The sequence below is a fragment of the Rhopalosiphum maidis genome, chromosome 2 (genome assembly GCF_003676215.2).
Source record: "Rhopalosiphum maidis isolate BTI-1 chromosome 2, ASM367621v3, whole genome shotgun sequence".
Lineage (NCBI taxonomy): Eukaryota > Metazoa > Arthropoda > Insecta > Hemiptera > Aphididae > Rhopalosiphum > Rhopalosiphum maidis.
In genome coordinates, this window is record NC_040878.1 from 59,044,554 (window position 1) to 59,058,109 (window position 13,556).

Genomic DNA, 13,556 nt, shown 5'->3' on the forward strand with positions numbered 1-13,556 from the left:
ACTATACCATTATAGAACTTAAATTCATACGTAATGATTTGTAATTTTATTTATCAAGCAAAAAGCTAACTTTTTACGCACGAAATCACTAATCAAGTTGACCTTGTTATTTATACACATTATTTTTAGCTTCTTTTAAATGTATATATTTGGCGCACTATGAGTGGTCAAAGCAATTAATTCGTGTGACAAAAAGTTTAAATTTTACAGGGTTTTTGGGATTTTTTTTCTTTTTTTAAATTATTATTTATACAGATACATATTCTAGATAAATTATTAAATATTAAGAAAATATATTTTAAAATGTATTTGTTTGTTAATTTTTATTCTTTTCATCATATATTAAAAAATATAAGGTTATGATTATATTTATAAATGCCTTGCTATAGTCACGATGTTTTTTTTATTTAGTCATTTTTATGACCATCATATTTTGTTGAATTTTTTTATTATACTAATTTATCCTTGAAAACAATAGTTATAATCTGATTTATTTTAATTCATAATTCAAAATAAGTTTGCTTTAAATTTCTCATTTCTCTATTTTTTAATGATTTCAAGTAGGTAATAAGAAAACTAAATTCTTAACTAATTATACACATTATATACACATCAATCTATAAAAAAAAAACTGGATAATAAAATTAAATCGGTTGTATTATTATAAATACATTATAGTATTATGTAATATATAAAAAAGCGGACAGTATACAGAAACTTGATAATGAGCACTAGTCTCGCTTCTAAAAATAATATATTTATATGTATGTTTTCAACGTTCTAACACAATATAATGTTAAAGACTGTCACTTTTACATAAACTTTCATCATAATAAAAATATATTTTATGAAAAAGATAAATTATTAAAATATTATTATTTCTCTAAATGTATAGTAAAAATTTAAATACTTTTAAATAATTTTGTATGCGTTTCAATCATTATATTATAGTTAATATACGTCTATTTTTGTTAAGATACTTACATATTCTTGTTGAATATTTATATATATATATATATATATACATTAAATATTTGAATACAAATGAGTCACTTACTATTTTATATTGCATTGACATTACCTAACCTTAGCTATAGTTTAATATTGTTAATATTAGACAATGGCCACTGGCCTCTGTTTTTTATGGACGAGTGTCATAACTAAAATTGAATATCGAAAATAAATATAAATAAATACTGTGCTAATTATGACTAAGAAAATAGATAATATATCGACAACGTACAATTCACCAATAGTTTACTTATAGATAAAAATGTAATTGTATAATTTATAATATATGATTTGTTTTATGTATAGTGTATTATTAGTTATTGTGCATTATATACAATTTTTATATTGTAACACGTATAAAAAGTCTCGTTAAATTAAATAACAGTTACAAATAATAGATAAATTATCATATAATATTACTTTAATAATATATTATTTTGGCTTGTAACTAATAAAAATTCATGTTATTTAGTTATAACATATCATTAGAAGTTATAGAAATAAAAATATATCTGCTTGTACCTACTGTATGTGTATGTATTTTAATAGATCAAAATAAATTGAATAAATAATTAATTTAAAAAATATTATATCACTTTTAAACTCTTTGGATTTTTTAAAACTATTAATAAAATGTTGGTACATTCATATTTATAAACATTTATATAACTATATACAAGTTTGAAAATGTAATACTGGGTTCCTTATAAGTTTTTTTTTAATACTTAGAAATATTTAAGAATATTGAATATAAATTGAAAATTTAAACAAAAAACAACGACTTTTTACCTTTAAATTATAGTTATTTTGTTGTAATTCAACAAATATTAAAACTTATAAAAGTTACGTATATTATTATCTTCTATGCGCAATAATATTTTTAAAATATTAAGACAAATTTAATTCTATTGATGAATCCCGAACCTATTTAAAACATTCAACGTACGTCAGTATTGGCTTATAAGTAATCAATAATAATACATATTAGGTATAATAATATAATATAAAATATGATGGTTTTATAAAACAAATAGATTAACATACCATATTATCAATAGACAAATAAATTACTTATAGTAATATTAATATATATATTTTATAATAGTCTTAGAAAATATCAACACACTACAATAATAATATAATATCCGCATTGTATCATTGGCTTAAAATTATTTTTCGTGTACAATTTTACTTATCATTAAATTAAAATAAAACACACGTATTACAGACTACAGTGACCTTCTCAATTTTGAAGTAATCTTAAAGTCTATTATACGGTAAAATTAGTTCCCAGGTTTTTTTTTTTTAAATTGAAATAACGTTGTTAGTGTTTTGCATACATAATTCGCCGTAATTAATTATTATTTATTAGTTATTTTTCTATACAATTTTTCTTATGTTATATTTTATAAAACCGTAAAAAATTAAATATATAGAATTTAAGTAATTAACTATATCGTTTATCCCTATAAATTATATTCACATTTAAACAAACAATTGCTTGGCGTTTTACATAATATTGTTAAAATATTGACGTTTGCATTAATATTATATACGATTAAAAATATTATACTGGTTCTCCGACGTTCTATTGTAAAAGGCTTTCAAATTGATTTACAAAGTGACTATGTAAATATAGTGTAATAAATAAATACTAGCGCCCATATGTCAACATTTAATACTAATTTTATAATATTTAATATATATATATATAGGTTTGCGGTCCATTGTGATATTACTGTTTGAAGTGCTCCAGATTATTTTTTCTCATCATTTTATATGTAATCTTATCAGAAGCCGATGAATAACCAGTATATAATAAATCGTTGTATTATTTTGCAAGCTAACAAAGTTTTGGTTGCAACATACTTTTTTTTGTGTTAAATCGTAATTTACACTATCCATGAGCAAAAATGATATTTTTTTGATTTTAATTTATAAAAATTGATTACATAATTAATTATCTACAAAGTTATATATGAACTATTAATTTGTACAGCTATATTTAACAATAATTTTGAAACATGAGGCATTTGACAAATTCTAAGATAGTTAACATTGGTGCAAATATAGAAAGAGATGACAATAAAAAAAAAATATCATATTATAATAAGATAATAATTTATATGCTACCTTGTAGAAATATATGACCTATATCATAATAATCAATAAAAAATATCATTTAGTTTTGTATGAATAATTTTTATTCGCCATTCATATAGAATAATTTGTAGTTTAAATCAAGTATTTTGATCGAAATACTTGTAGGTCCAGTTCTGATTTCATCGAAAAAAAATTAAGAACTCTTCAGAGAAAAATTTGAAAGAATAATATTTAAAAAATATGCCAATTATACTTTTAGTGTATCCAACTAAATAAAAAAATATTTTAAAAATATAGAATTTAAAAAAATGAAATAAATATTTCTGGTTCTTTTTTAATATTACACATCGTATGCTGAATGTAGTGAATAAGGTTCACAATCCTTTTTTTCTTTAATTATTTCTGGTGTTTATTTTTTTCTTCTTCTTTTAGTTTTATTTTCAGTGTAGTGTAGGTTTAAATGTAATCTTATAACATCGAGCGACATCGGATTAGGTTTGATGAAATAATTATTTTTTTTTTTTTAAAAAATAAACCACTTTATTAATTTGAATGTTAGGTTAATAATATTTGTAATATATATATAGTGTTCTGCAAAAAGTAATTTATATAATGTTAAGTGTGGATGTTATATTTCAGGCTATGATTGGATTCACTAAGGCATTAAAATCACTATGGTTTTGATATTCTGATATTTCCACTGTAATAGAAGAATAATAATAAATAGGTATCACGGTATCACTGAGTGCCAGTTTGATCCCATTATTATGAATTTCGTACAATCATAATGCATCAATAAATTATCATCATTTTGTATTGATATATATATATATTCCATAAAGATAGGCTTGTATTTATTATACACGTAGAACAAATACAATATGTTTCGATTTTAGTTTATTTTTTTAACATATAAGCATAATCAAACTACTTTATCGAGTGGAATCAAATTTGAATTATTCATACTAATAAAAATAATTTTAATAATGTACTATAATATGCAACTTTTTGTTACATTACAAAATATTAAATACAAATCTTTTAAAGACAATTTGTTCGTGTACCTTGGTATAAGTAGATAGTTATGATATAATGTATAATATATATATTATATATAAAGTTTTAATTTTTAATCTTTAATCATTGGTTATTATAAAATTTACTATATTTATAATTGCTTAGATGTGTTTTAAAGGTTAATGTACCTATAATATTAGTGTTATGTTTTTACAGTACTAATTATATCTTAAAGTGTTGTTATTTATAAATTGTATTTGTAATATGAATTGTATCAAAGTTAAAACAAATGTAATTGAAAAAATGAAATGTATTATATACATTTTTTATTATTGACAGTAAGATAATATAGATATAGAATATTCAATAAAAATATTATTGATACGGTTTACGCAATTAAGAGATTTGTTATAAGTCATTGTCATTGTTAGAAAAGATATGTTATTATGTAATACGTATCTTAACAAGTTTACAGTTGCTTTACTGTGAGTTTTTCGTAATGATTACTGACCATTTTTCTTTACTATTATCAAAAAGTTTGAAAACCACGTGATAATAGACCCGAGGGTTTCAAAAGTTAAAATTTGCTAAAAGAGCTGAATTCAACAGAATTAAAAACCTATCATTGTTATAACTTTGGAATGGGAATTGTTCAGTATAGTATTATTGTACAATTGTTGGCTTAGATTGCATATGTGTAATAAGATTTTTCACACATCACAAGTTTGGGTAATCTATTGAAGCGCTACGTTTCTTGAGTTTCTTTTTTTTTTTATGGGAACACAAATAAATTATATTTATTAACTTCTATGTAAAATTTGAGGTACCTACTCGTATAGACGTATAATACTGTTGATCGGTTTCATAATAAAGTGACTCTGGCTATTATACCTACTTTTTATATATAAACATATTTTTTTATTATAAATATATTACGTGATCTACGTATTTTTTTTTAAATTTAAGAAATTTATAATGTTTGTGTAACCATATATAGTTGTGTTATATATTCATTATTATCTAAAAAATAAATTATTCACAAAATATATACTATATATATTTATATTATATAGCATCATTTTTACCACCAAAACTTAAGTTTCTACCTCAAATATCTTAACTGAAATGTATAAAAATTTAAATATATGATTTTTTAAGTATATCTTTAATGGTTTTGATATTGTTATAATATTTAATGAGCAAATTATAATTAAGATACCCAAGTGTAATTTTCTTTTTTCAATAATATTAACATTATTTAAAAAATTATTAAAGTATAAAATACGTTGAAATATGCACTCTATTGTTTAAATATTTTAAATTATAGTACTATACTTAAAATAATAGTATTGGTTCTTTGTTTTATTATTTTGATTCTTATCTTTGGTTATAAATACTTTTGAGATTGGAATAATTTTTCAAAAATGTAACATACAATTATGTAGGTAATATCAAACAGTATTATTATTTATAGAAAAGGTCGTTTTATATTTTATCAATGCACAGTTTTAAAGTGTAAGGAAAAATATCAATAGGTAATAACTGAATTATTTTTTTTAAAAAAAATGGTTGCATCACGGGCTTAACCGATATCTAGTAAGAGGTTTCTAAAACGCGATGATTTATTATTTCTTTTAAATTTAATAATAAAACATACTATAAGTATATTTTTGGATTCTCTGTACTATTCGATATGCAGTAAATATAGCACTCCAATGGTTTAGTTTTTCTTATTAGCTCATTATATAATCTATACTTAAGTACAATATGAATTTATAAAATTATAAAGTTATTAAATTAATATTTGGATTTTTTTACTTCCCAAAAACTTTGTAGTCGATTAAACGGTTGTAAAACTGTATATTTAAATAAATTATTCTTTTTCTTCTTTATGAATAAATGTACAATGAAATGATAGAAATAACAAAAGTTTAAAAACCTATATTTGATTATAATAACTACTATAAGTAGTTTTAATTACTTCATTATCTTAAATATATTTAATTATTTTATTTATATCACATTAAAGACTAAATATGTATTATGTGTTAAAATTAAGAAAAAAGTTCATATTTATAATGATATATCTATTGTTATATAATATATTTATCTTTATACAAGGATAAAAATTATTGGCATTATTGGTAAAAAAAAAGGTTTTATTAAGTAAATATAATTTTATTTCTTGCGTATCGTAAACTATCAGTAAAAATTAGGTAACATTATATGATAATTTGATTTATGATCATAATATTGTAATAAAAAATAAATAAATCTCATTATTCAATAATTATGTAGTATAAATAAAAATGTTAAAAATTGTATAGAATGTCAAATCTTTATCAAAATATTTAAAGCGTCTGTATGTACAGTATCAAATAAATTGTCTAGCTTTGAAATAAACTGTGCATTTTTATTTATTTTTCCTAAATTCCAATTTTAGGAAATTTCTCTATTCCTCTAAAGAATATACGTACAGCGGTTGTCAACTGAAAGTTAATAACCAATACTAATGACTATAATATAAATTGAATAAATAGCTATTAAATATCATAACAAGTAGAATAAGCCCCAAGTATAACGTACAATATAAACAAAATATCTATACATTATATAATTTCTTTCATAGATTTATTGTATATAGATTCTATAATATTTTATTATATCATAGAATATACTGTATACATAGTGATATTTTATCTACAAAATTATATTATCTATGGCAATTGAAATCACATTCCATAGTATAGTACGCATATCTTATCGTATTCGTGGCTGCGGTGATAAATTATTACAAATTAATTATTCTTAACATATTTTAAATTCAAATACTTTACAAAGTTAAATGTTTGAAAACAAGTGTATATCAATTTAACAAATTGTTATAATAATAATGTTGTTAAATTTATTTTTTCGTAGACATTTTGAAGCGGCTAAAGTTTGTCATCTCTGCATTATGTGATACGCATACATGTAATTATAATAATTATATTTAATGCAATAAAATATAATTTTAAAAGTTTCAATAATAGGGGTAGATAATTCTAATTTATCCATGGTATCATGATAAATACAAAAAATGTAGTTTAATTATTTAATTTATAATATATTCATATTTTAAATCATTATTAATTATATATATATATATATATATATATATATATATATTATAATTTTTATAATTTATATTTCAGATATTCAGTCTATTAAGAAATACAGGTAAATCGTTGTTTTATATTATGCATGGTTTATTGAATATCGATTAATAACAAATTATACTTATACAAGTTACAAATGATAGGTTTTTGTATAAAAATCAAAGTATTAAAACAAATTAAAAGTTAAGATTGATATTTTTATGAAAGTTTCATAATAATATGTCGATAATAAATAAATGGATATTTTATGAAAGAATAGCTTATATTATAACTATAAATATAAAATATAATTAACGTATTCATTTAACACATTTCCTTTGTACAAGATTTCATGAAACATGCAATTCTCAACCTTCTATGATAGAAACACTTTGAGATGTGCTCACAAAGGTATAACATTTCTTTGAGAATTACTATACTTAAAACGAAAAGATAATACATTTTTCTTAGGTATTATGAACATAATTAAGTACTCAAGTGTATTATTATTTCGCCTAAGCTTTTGCAGAACAGTAATTTTCTTAATTTATACCAGATTATATAACTGTAACTACTTTAATTAAGTTATTAGATACATTATACATTTATAACAAATGTTTTTCAAATATGTAGTTTGGAGTTTAATAGTAAAAATATTAAGTATAGTTTATACCAGTGGTCAGATACCTTTTTAGACTACCGACCACATTCACAAATTAAAAAGAGTTCACGAGCATATATATATAATAATAGCCACGTGGGGCGCCAGTTGCCGACTACTAGTGTATATGATATGAGCTACTTAAAAATACAATAGGTTGAAAAAAATACCTTATAGATTTAAAATCGTATTAATTTGATGATTTTAAAATTTAAAAATACCAATAATGAAGATCTACGTTAAACATGGAATTTGGCTTACTATATCATCATAAATTGAATGTATTTGATAGGACTTTTTGTATTATGGTTAGTATCTATTATTTAATTTTTTTTGTGTTAATTTCGACGACTATCTGTCACTTTATTATTGTATAAATTTCTATAATTATTAATTATTTTATTTTATTAAATCTAACTTGTTTTAATTCGTACCAAATAAAAATCTGTGCAGTTACTGTACAACAAATAAATAAATATATTATATGTATTTTTTTAATAACTTTCAATATTATATATGTTACTGCGAATGTCCGCAATTGGTGAGTGCTGACAGTCACCGGTTAATGTCGTCATACACTAAAGTCATTGGTGAATGTTGGTATATTGATTAAATTTGTCATGTTTGTAAACATTTACTTGCAAATGTCGACATTAATATAATGATATTGGTGAATGTTGGTAATGTCGATATTATTTAATCTGATCTTATCTAAAATATATAATTATTGTTAGACATATTTTTTACAATGAAAATATTTTGGGAATTCTATAGTATTATTAATTAAGATTATTACAACGTTTATTATTATTTATTCGTAATATTGAATTTTTTAATTTTTTACATTTAATAATGTTCATAATCAATTTTATTTCGATTGTCATAATGGGAATTGTATTAAATTTTATATTCCCTTGATAGCTCATTTTGGTAGAAGGATTTAATGTGGTAGGAGGGGTATTTAACATTCTTGGCAGTCATGTACGAATACAACGGTATACGCCAGGGACACGTTACCGCGTGTGGTATACCAACGAGTCTCTTTCTATCATTGTCCACTTTCTCTGCCACCACCATGCATCGTTTTGTAATGCACAATTCATCTTTATTACCTCCTCTCTATGTTCATCTTTCGTAGGGTTTAAACAGAATAAGCCAGGTAGTGCCACCCCTATTACAAATGCTATTAAAAGGGGCACGTACTTGGGAACCGCTTCCCACCTATACTTTTTGATGGTAATGTACCTTTCTTTTATACCTTTATCTAGCCATAATGATGGAAGTTACCAAAAACAAATAATTATAATGTATTTTTATAGAAAACTTACAATAAGTATTATTTAATTTAAACTATCTATCAAAATAATTGAATAAATTAAAAAGAAATTATATATCCTAAGAAAAGTTTTATATTAAAATAATTATATTTATGTGTTACTTTTATAATTTTCTTATAATCTCATTCATAATAATAATTAATACGATAATTATATCTTAATCGTTTTGATAAAAAATATAACACATAATTCGCGAGTTAATGTCATATATTTTTATTATTTGGTTAAACTTAACTTTTGACGTACGAATATAGAGTTTTAGTTAAGTGTGATTAAGTAGTTGACATAAATCATTTTCGATACATCTACCTTAATTTGATTATTTTTGAGTTCTTTAATATAATTTACTATTACACCTTGAAATATAAAATAAATCTATAGTATGAATAATATACAAATATGTGAATACATTTTGAAGTTTAAAATAAAGTATTACTCAACTTCACATATTTGTAATTATTAAAATGTTTTTTTTGTTATTATAATTAGGTATTTAATACATTAAATGATAATAAGAAAAAAATTCGTGAAATAGATTTAAAAATCTTATATTGTATAATGTGGAATTGAAAATTAAGATTTCACTACTAACTATTTTTAGCATGAACTCAATTCGTAGTTTTTCTGATTCACTTTAGTCTTATACTCTATATATTTGAATATAAATGTGCTTATTTAAATGAAACCTTTGTCGAATGATTTCAACAATATATGTAAACGAATACTGTTTTTTGAATGTTGTCAAGTTGAAATACAAAATACGCAAATACGTCTTTCAACTTTAGTTAAATTTTTATAACCAAAAATATTTAATCATTTGCTTGAAGTGTTGGTATGTAGATTTACGTAAATTTGATTCAACAAAGACAAAGAAAAATTGAGCCATTTGCAACAATAAAGGTAAAAATGGAAATAGTCATGGTTACTTAGGGATAATAAGATTAGAGTAATAAAAATAATTGTAATGTATGAGGAGACATCATTTAAAATACATTAAGAACTTTTTTTACCTTTTGATTAATTTGTGAAACAAGCTATTATATTTTATGAATAATTTCACATTATTACATTATTTTTTTAACCTTCTTACTCAGCTCCATAAAGTATGCATTACTTTTTAGTTGTAGACGTTAGATATTCCACACAAGGTATTATACTCTTTGGATATTGCTTATCGTGAGTATCCATCTGAAAAATGAAAAATGCACATAACTTGATTTTATTTCATAGAAAATTTAATGCGTAATAATAAGTTAGAAAGAAAACTTAATTTTGAAAACAAGATGTATAGAACGTCATATTTTATGGATTTATTTGGCAGACCGTAATAAATAGTGAAATTAAACGGACCGTCACCATTCCACAGCGAAGCGTCATTTTTAGTTAAAATAAACTAGTGTTGAATTATGCCTAAGTGGCTGCAAATCTATTAAAGCCGTTGAAAATAAATTTTACCCGTACACATTCCAAATTAATATTCTATTATCAAAATGGAAATGTATTATTCAATAAAAAATGTGTATCAGTTTACGAGTATTTACACCTCAAAAATTGTATTAGGTATTCAGGTTTATTATTTTTAAATTATTATTATTTTTACATAGCATTCAAGTCCAAACAGTTTTCTAAGGATATTTACTCTGTTCAAAGAATAATTTTAATCCAGATATTAAAACGTATCACCAGATATACGGATGTGACTATCTATTTGTTGTTATAACACGTTTAGCAATAACGAAGCATTACATAATAATGGACAGTTTTGTAAAATTGTCGATAAAAATATTTTCAAATATAATTGACAATTATTCTAATCCTTAGCATTTTTTTACCTTAAATGTCCTTAATTGTTACAACTGCTAATTTAAATTTCTTTTGGACCGTAATATTGTCCTATTGGGTAAAAATATAATAACATATGCAAATATATATATTATAATATGAATAAAAATAGCAGGCACTACGTATAACAAAAACTGTTGAAGAAAAAACACGATCCAATTGATTACGGTATTCACAAAATCAAAAATCAAAATTAAATGGGTTAACTAATTTGGTTTTATCCATTATATATATTTTTATATCTACATTGACATCTAAGAAGTATAATATGGCCATGATATGTTTATATGATAGAAACCTAACAATTTGTGATAATACGTTTGGAAAAACCATTCGACTTTAAACTTGTTTGCCATAAAGTCATTTGTGTGCATAGAACTTCATCGAAAACTTTGTCCAACTACTTTTTTTTTCAACGCCGGCTCGTTAAAATATACTGGTCTTACTATAATACACTGAGTGAGCCAATTGATATAGTTTGAACGATATTATATATCATACGAAACTTCCAATTGTGATACTCGATATTTGTCCAAAAGAAAAGCCAGAGTTTAGTGATTGAACAATAAGAGTCAACGATGCGACGAGGAATTGTCTGATGCATGTGCCCCGAGAATTGTAATTGTAGTGTGTGATTCCATTTTACGTTGTTTGGCGGCAATACACTTTCGAGCACCGTTTTTCTTCATAATATAACGAGACACTTAATCGGAAGTACTACTCACTCCATTTGGACAATGGATGGCGATGAACCACAACTATATACAGAACAATTCTAGTTGGTTTTAATGTGAACTTGAGCCAAAAATTGATTGTACAAATACTTCAAAAATAGATATGTGTTTAACTTTCGAAAATAAAAAAAAAAAAATGGCTCGAGGGTGTTCGCAGGAATAAAAAATAATAAATATACAGGTGTATAAAAAAAAATGTGGATTATTTTCACTAGTTGAATTGTTAAACACTTATACTTAAATCGATAAAAAAATCACATACAATTTTTTCACTATGAATAGGTTTGTAATAAGATAATGTATATTTTTATATCATTCAAATATTTTATATAACGGGCAAAAAACTAATTAGTACTGTCGAAGATTATTTTTTTTAATTTACCGATTAGCGTTTTAATTTAGGTGTAAAAGTTTAAATAATTCGTATGCAGGAATCAATATATATATATATATATTTATATAAACAGTTAGATATAATATTTATTATATGGATGTACCTTTTTATACATTTCAAATAAGATTATTATGATTATTACTTATTTTTTTCGTATATTTTTAAATTCGTGTTTCGAATAATATTATAGTTAAACTAATACATTCAAATACACTTTTTTTATACCAAGATATTTTAAAATATTTTATCTTATATCTCAAATATAAAAGAATAGATTAAATATTTTATTCCACCAATACAATGTATACTAAATATTTGTGACAACTAACTATACAAAAAAAATGTTTTCAAGTTTTTTTTTAATAACAAAAAATTCGTTATACTAGCGAAACACAAAAACTATGTTTTAAAAATAATAAAAAAATAACATAAACCTTAAAATTTTAATCGCAAATAAACTTTGAACATTTATTAACAGCAAAAAAAAAAATTAAATAGGTAACTTATCGCGTGCAATTTGTAAACATGTGTTAGACATTATTAATGATCATAGGCAATTAAAATAACAAATGTTAGTTATTTTTTATACCTATCTTCTTATCATAGCAATTATTACCTGGTATGAGTAATACTTAACAAAAATACAGTATAATAAAAGATAAAAATATAAAACCTACAAAAGTATATTAACCGATTACAGGATTTCAGTATAAATGATGTTTAAATTAGCGACAAAGTAATAAGGATTTGATAATTAATAACTGATTTATTTTCTTATTGTCAATACAATTTATTATCTAACAATAATATTAATATTTTTTTCATTAAAAATATTTTTATTCTATATTTTATGCACAATTATATTATTTATTTTAGTGAGACTATAAATCCATAAATATTTTCATAATAATTATAAATTTACAATGTCTTTAAGTCGAAACAATAAAACTTGTTGCTGTTATCACTCTTCACTCCTAAGCCATAAATATTCATACTTAGGTATGTTACCCACAAAAAAAAATGTATATTTTACAATTTTTTAAATACAGTATGCTATAGAAGCTGATATTTCCAAAATCGGTAGTAAAATAAATCAGTGTTATATAATAAAAAATTGTGCACCTATGGGCTATTAGTCACAAAATGTACTTAAAAATGAGTCCTTGTTAGGCTGATTATTTTAGGTTATATAACAATTTAATTAATTAAGACATATTCTGATGTTTCTTTAAGACTTAAATTTTTAATATCTTCTAGAATATGGGTATAACATTTAGTTTATTGAATAGGCAATTTATTATTATTCAATGGCTGACCATG

The 13,556-nt window shown here is 22.5% G+C and overlaps 1 protein-coding gene across 3 annotated transcripts in view; it reads left to right on the forward strand.

The window, feature by feature from the left end:
- Positions 1-13,556, forward strand: part of LOC113551315 (octopamine receptor beta-2R-like) — a 172,239-nt gene that overhangs the window by 4,653 nt on the left and 154,030 nt on the right. The window contains exon 2 of one of the 3 annotated variants that reach the window (XM_026953486.1): positions 7,326-7,350. The exons of the other annotated variants lie outside the window; for them this stretch is intronic. The gene's annotated coding sequence lies outside the window, so the exon portion shown is untranslated. The remainder of the gene's footprint in view (positions 1-7,325; positions 7,351-13,556) is intronic. 3 annotated transcript variants of the gene reach the window in all.